A 7,365-nucleotide genomic window follows, 5' to 3' on the forward strand; every position below is an offset into this window, starting at 1 on the left:
TCTCCTTTAAGATCTATGATCCAGTAGTTAGTCAAGAGGCAGTCAGTCTTACTTTTTGGTATCAAATTAGGCCAATCTACGTTTTTATGTATCTGATTTAAAACAGTTGTAAAGAAAAAAATGGATGATTAACACCTACTGACCTAACGCGTAAACATTATGGGAAGCACGTTAGCCAGACAGGATTTCAACTTTGTGGAGTTTTTGCTTTGCTGGAGACCCAATTTTGGTTTGAAGGCGAAAAACGTACCAAGCACAATGTTCTCTCACCAGATTTCTAACACTCACTCATCGTGTTCAGTGTGGTTTTGCGGCTGTCAGAGCAGAAACGAAAGTTGCTCTCCGTATGTTTTTCCACTGTCTCTGGTTGCATTCATATGTACATTTTGCAAGCTTATTTTGTCCATTATATCAAAAGATCTGAAAAAAAAAACATACATTTACATAACATAGACCCTCCCCTCTAAGAAATCAGGACCAGGTGTAAATGGGTTTGTGTCTACTTGTGATCCGATCAAACAAAACACATTTTAATACCAGAAATCCTAATCCGAAACCTATTATTAGTAGCCTTGTTATATTATCCAGTAATAAATTACAGTGTAACAAAGACACCTTAAAATAAATTATTAAAATAATGGATCATCCGCAAGTAATACATAGACATAGGCATGGTTACATAGACAGGTCTTAGAATAAGACAGGATTAGGCCTTAGTTTAATTAGGACATTTAAGTAGCTTTTTATAAACATGCCTTTGAAAAAAAACATTAATGGTGTGCATCTTGAGACAAAACAATGGCAGTGACATATTTTGAGATATGCCAGTGCAAGTTGCTTTCAGTTAAAACAGCTCAAACATGCATTTTAGTCTGAGACTAGCTTAAGCCTTGTCTGTGAAACCTTGTCTAGTGTGCTTGATTTACTCTCTCCCATCCCAAAAAACAACATTGAGAGAAATTTGGAGGATAAAAAATAAATAAAACGGGCCTAGTCATCAAGCAGAGGGAAAAACTGGAATGTTTCATGAGTGCTGACAGCTCTGTATACACTGCGCAGTTGTTATGAGCCAGTTTTGTTTCTCGAAGGGATCATCCCACATGAACTGGATGTGTCCTCTGTCAAGAGCAGCAGATATGGATCAGCTATTAGGAGGAACACTTAAATGTTGTGCTTCTATGAGAATAAGGCCAGTAAGACCACGTCTTCCCATCGAAGCATCTCCCCACTGAGCTCCAGCAGGCAGAAGCAGCTCTACTAATTCCCATGAGATAATTCCCATCATGGCTCCCAGCCAGGTGGAACCACGACCGATCTGCACGGAAAACACAATTTCTAATCACTCTTTTTATATTCTAAATGAACTTTTTAGCTTTGTCCAGTCCATAAATATACTTTCCATTACTGTTGCTAGGGACAGTAGAGTATAGTGCATTGTTTTGGTTCATTTATTTTAAAGATCAAGCATCCTCACTCACATTTAGACAGCGCCTTCATGGGAAATCTTTGGGAATCGTGATGATTAAATCCATTTCAAGTGGTCTCAAATAAAATGTCTGAGCCTGGTAGATTACTCATAGGTTTCAGCAATGTGGAAAATCAGTCTGATTAATGTAACAGTCTAAAGAAAATAAAGACTAAACTAAAAATAACTCATTCTAAATTGCCATTTTTATGATATACACTTCTGTTCAAAAGTTTGGATGGTGAGATTAATGCATTTACCAAGAATGCATTTATTTGATATAGATATATATATATATATATATATATATATATATATATATATATATATATATATATATATATATATATATATATATATATATATATATATATATATATATATATATATATATATATATATTACAATTTCAAAAAAACATTTGAATATATTTTAAAGTGTAATTTAGTTTATGGTGAAATCATTATATGTGATGATTTGAAACATTTCTTATTAATATCAGTGTTGAAAACAGCTTAATATTTTTGTGGAAACTGTGAAACATTTTTTCAGGATTGTTTCAAATGAGCATTTCTTTAAAATAGAAATCTTTTGTAACAAGATAAATAAACTGTTTTGATCAATTTAATGCATTCTTGATGAATAAAACTATTAATGTCTTTAAAACAAATTGTATCTTAAATGGATATCAGCATAATGGCCCAGCTTTGGTCTTTTTAATGCAATCCTTGGTTAGAAGCACATTAAACAGTTTCTGTTTGCCCAGCACTGTAAACCAATTAAAGAGACCACACTGAAAACTCTCTGCCCACTGCGTTATCTACATGAACTTATGAAGCACGACTCACTGTGTTCAGCTCAATTCAACAGATGGAGCCGTTGTGTAACAGGATATAGCCATGGCATTTTCTGTTCAGCGGCCATTAGAAGAAATCTTCAAAAGAACTTTTTAAAATATCATGGCCTTTTCCCAGAATCCTTTTTATAGTCATGCACTTACGCTTTGCCCATCATCAAGCGTTTACAACAGTGGTGTTTAAAAAACAATGTTACTCCAATTGTTGAAATACACAATGCAAATCTCCACTTGAATCTCAATAAGCAGCGAAGTCTCCTGTGTAAACATTAGCCTGTATCTGATCTTCTCTGTTAGGACTATAATGACCTTGTTTGAATATCAGCATCGAGATGCAGGTGTGTGTTATGGGGTTTAGGGCAACGGCCCCAAGAGCACTGAAACTCTTGGAGATTTTTTGTACGAGGGGCCGTGAACCTGCGGTGTCATTGTAACTCACAGCACGCAGGGGACTGAATCAGCACTTGCTGCCTGCTTGGCTCAATCCGTCCCTTTTCCTTCCCACTCGAGCTGATTTACTTTCACAAGAGGTGTAAAAGTCCTAATCGCTGAGGATTCATTTTTATAGACAGCAGTGTATGCCACCCCCATGTTGTTCTGGGTTTGCCTGCTGGCTCACTATCTTTCTGTCAGCATTCACACATCAACAGAATTTTACATAATCAACAGAAGTGTGGAAATATTCATTTCATTTATTAATTTATTTCATGATTCCAATCCAATTATCAAACGGAGTAAACCTATTTATTTTCCTGGCTAAATAGCTTGAAAACAGCAAGATCTACAAGTTTAGTATGATTATAGTAAGTAACTTTGTTTAGGCGTGAAAAACGAAGGGAGGCGGTTGGACTGAAAAGAACAGAGAAAGTTTAATGCCAAGTCATTAAAATCCAATGTGATAAATAAATCTGAGTAAAAATAAATGGAGCATAATGCATTTCCATTTGTCCGCCATAATGGACAAAATGGCAGGAACTCTGTAATAATAATACAGTAAATAATTTAACTTCATAGAAAGAAAGTTGCTGGCTCTTTTAATTTTGCATTATTTAATTTTAAATACTTGTATTGTTTATTTTTAAATACTTATATTGTAACGAATGTGTTACAAGACAGAAGGGACAGACACACGGATGCAGGTAATGTAAGTAAGGAAAAAAAAGCCCCGAAGAATCCCATTAGGGGAAAGATTCGAAAAAGACCCAAATAAATCCTATTCATACGCCTATTCATTCTAGGTTACCCATGAGGCAGGAAGAAGTACTTATTAATTATTATTGCAGAGATGGGGTTTGGGGCTGGGTCCATGGGACTGTTTATGGGGATTCACTTTTTATTTTGCCTACCTTTTGTCTCCTGCATTCTCCTTACCATTGTATCCTGTTCTTCCCTCAGACTTGTCCCCAGAAATAGTCCCACGGACCCAGGCCCAAAAACCATCTCTTAAAAATTAATAAAGGCTGGTTTAAAGTACTTCTTCCTACCTCTATGTATTAATGCTCATATAGCCTAAATGGATTCCATTCAGACGTTAACATTAAGTATTTTACTGTTACATGTCAACAAGATTCAACAACACATTTTCACCTGGCTATCCCAATGTTTAGATCTGTTGTGGTATTTATGCAAATTAGCACATACGTAATTAGATTATGCACCGTTTGTCCATGTTAACAAACCATTTCAAAAAACTTGTAATACATTTTTTATTTGTCTTGATGCAAGTAATCAACTCAGTAATTTTCATGGTGATATCTAAAGGTTAAAATTTGTACCCTATTCACGTAAGAAAAAAGAATGAATAGGCGTATGAATAGGCTATATTTGGGTCTTTTGGGAGCCCTAATGGGATTCTTCTGGGCTTTTTTCCCTTACTCAGGACATATTGAGGATACCAAATCAGTTGAGTTTGTTTCTGTTGCAATTTGTTCAAGGTTGACCCCCATTTTGGCTTAAAATGACTGGACTATTGGTAGTTAATTAGTTCTACACAGCTGTACAGTTGATTAATCTCCCTTTGTAGTTAAGGCCTCTGTTTCCTTTGTTTGATTGTCTGGTATTGTTTTTGTTTGTGTGGTTATTTCCTGAGCTTCTTCCCTGTGAGTCTCCTACATGTTCCTAGTGGAATTTACTATTAAAGACTCATTTTGTTTTCCTTTGTGATTGTGCACTAACTACCACCTACACAGAGCATGACAATTATTTATTTTAATTATTTTTAGTACTGTATGTTGTTCTTTTATTATTAAGCGTTTTTCCCTGAGGTCCATTTATGCTACTTAAGTTATTTTTTACCATTTACCACCTTCTTTCTGACCTTTAAAAAGAACCCTTAAATGCATGAATGTTTAGCCAATTCTTATTACATACTGTGGTCTTTAGCGACCCTTATCTATATCTAACACGGATGGATTTCTATCTGTTGTGATAATATAAAACTCTCCTGATATTAGAGTAGCAATTACAGAAAAATAAAATAAAGCATATTTTGTTACCTTTTGGAGCTTGGAAGGGTTCAGCTTGAGCAGATGTTTTATTCCATCATCACTGTCCCCGTCAGAGCTCATTATCAAGTACATTCAGCATCTGGCTTATATTCTCGATATCAAACATATTCTTAAAACGATCATTTTCAACAACTTCAAAATCAATACTTTGATTGCTGACAGCTTCTTCACCAGATCCACCATCAAGTGATATTTGCATTCAGTACTTATAGTGAAAAATACATATACTAAAATGTATTTGAAATACATTTATTTTATGCTAAGTTTACTACAAATACATTTACATATTTATGTACTCAATCTGTATTAAGTCTGCTTAATTGGAAAAACTCATTTTTCACTATAGGGTTGCTCTGCAGTAAATCGCTGAGCCATTTTAAGTTTTGCTGATGATTCTTCCTATTCTTTTGTTTTCTGCCTGCGGTAACTATGAGTGAAACGTCACTTCATCATTGTGTATCAGACATTGCCACCTTGTAGAATAAAGGTGAACTGCACTTATTCAGTCATCAAAGATTCAATTATTGTGCAGAAAAAATATACTTACACTGTTAAACACCTCGGGTCGTTTAGCGACCCTATACAATTTTTACAAAAAATAAATGAGAAAAGAGTCAGTCTTTTATGATTTTATCATTTTTCATGTTATATTGTCTATAATTAATTGATTGGGGAATACTAATAAGTTCAATAAGTAATCTAACTTAAAAAAATTAATGAGGAGGACGGTTTATGACGACCTGGGTCACTAAAGACCCGAGGTATGCTTTTAAGGGTTACATTTTTTTTTTTTTTTGCTGCTGTGCCCTTTTCAGAAACGAACCCTTTACATGTGAAATGAGCAACAGCTAAGACACACGACACAGGGTTGCTGCCATATCCAATATAGTTTTTAACTGCCCCATTCTTCGAATACAGCCTCTTGTATCACATTTGTAATAGATTCGTAAAACAATCCGAGTTGAAAAGGAAAATTTGATTTCTCACAATATGACACCTTAAAACATTTCTTTGTTGACAGCTGGTCCCTCTTCAGTTTCATCAAGCAAACAGTTTGAAATGACGGCGGTAACTCTTGAGTTTTTCCTCAATTGCTATGAATTTATGATGTTATATCTTGTCTATAACTGATGACCTGTTCATGCAGAAATGAGATCTGTCTCATTGTGTATTTTTTATGTTTTGAATTTATATTTATACTGCATGTTATTAATTAGTTCCTTACAATGCTCACAATGTTGAGACAATATATAAGGGGTCTTCAAAAAAATAAGCACTATTTTAGGTAGGAATATCCCTTAAAATTCAAAATATAACTAGTGAAAAGACTAATACATTTCAAAATTATACTTAGCAATAAAAAAAAAGAAAAGAAAAAGTGCTGAGTAATTTCTTGAAAGGAACTGTTTAAGGTGAAGGCCATTTCCAATCTGGGTTTAAGATTTAAAATATTAGCTTGCAAATGAAGGAGACCGAACACTGGTGAATTGTACGTGGCGAAAATGAATAAGGACTTCTTAGGATAAATGAATTTCATGGACTGAGACCCCAAAAAAAGACCCCTTAATTTCATGGACTGAGACTGCCACTGAGGAAAAACTCGAATGAATCGTTCAAAATAAGGCCAGGAAAGTGTATTACAAAAATAAATAAGCTTAGTATTATACTAATATTTTATATAATACTGAATTCATTTCGATTTTTGATAACTCAAAGCACCGTAATTCAAGTATTCCGCTGATTCTGGTTCATCTCCTACAGGATCTCTCACACCCTAAGGGAGATAAATCTGTGCGAGCGGAGATGGAATGTCATCTCCGCTCGTGTGATGAAATGAGTCACGTGTTCCGCTCCGATGGAGACCTCTAACCACTGACTCATGATGAACGACTTTTTGCGAGTCTGGCAGAGTCTTGTTGAGCATACAAAGACTGTAAAAAAACAACTCCGCAATCAGCAACAAATCACTATGAGCCATGAAATACGTACTATAAATTATCCCTGGGTCTGAGGATGGAGCCCACTCTGCAATAACCCCGCTCGATGACATCACTGAAATGACCGGTTATTGATTTCCAGCATACAGGAGGTTTTGAAGAAAACTGTTGAAATAATTTGGTCATAACGTTCATGTAGGCTATTTGTGTCATATAAATGTAAGAATGTCTAGTTTTACTTCCAAACAAAGAGTTCCCCTTACAATCCACTCACAACTACACATTTGTTGACCTTTTAGCACATTTTCTGCAAAAAAATGACCAGTAATATATTTTTTTGTGAAATATGATGTTATAATCATAAAAAATTTTGTTGAAATGTTGAAATAATGTTTTTTTAAGCATTTGAATATGCATCTCTACACTGTAAAAAGTGAACAGTTGGATCAACTTAAAAAAATTACTTCAAATGGTAACACCTAAAGAAATTAAGTTTTCTCAACTTAAATATCACGTTTTATCATGAAAAACGTGATAATTTAAGTTGAGAAAACTTAATTTCTTTAGGTGTTACCAATTGAAGTAATTTTTTAAGTTGAT

This window comes from Scardinius erythrophthalmus (genome assembly GCF_964197995.2).
Source record: "Scardinius erythrophthalmus genome assembly, chromosome: 17".
In the NCBI taxonomy this organism is placed as follows: Eukaryota; Metazoa; Chordata; class Actinopteri; order Cypriniformes; family Leuciscidae; genus Scardinius; species Scardinius erythrophthalmus.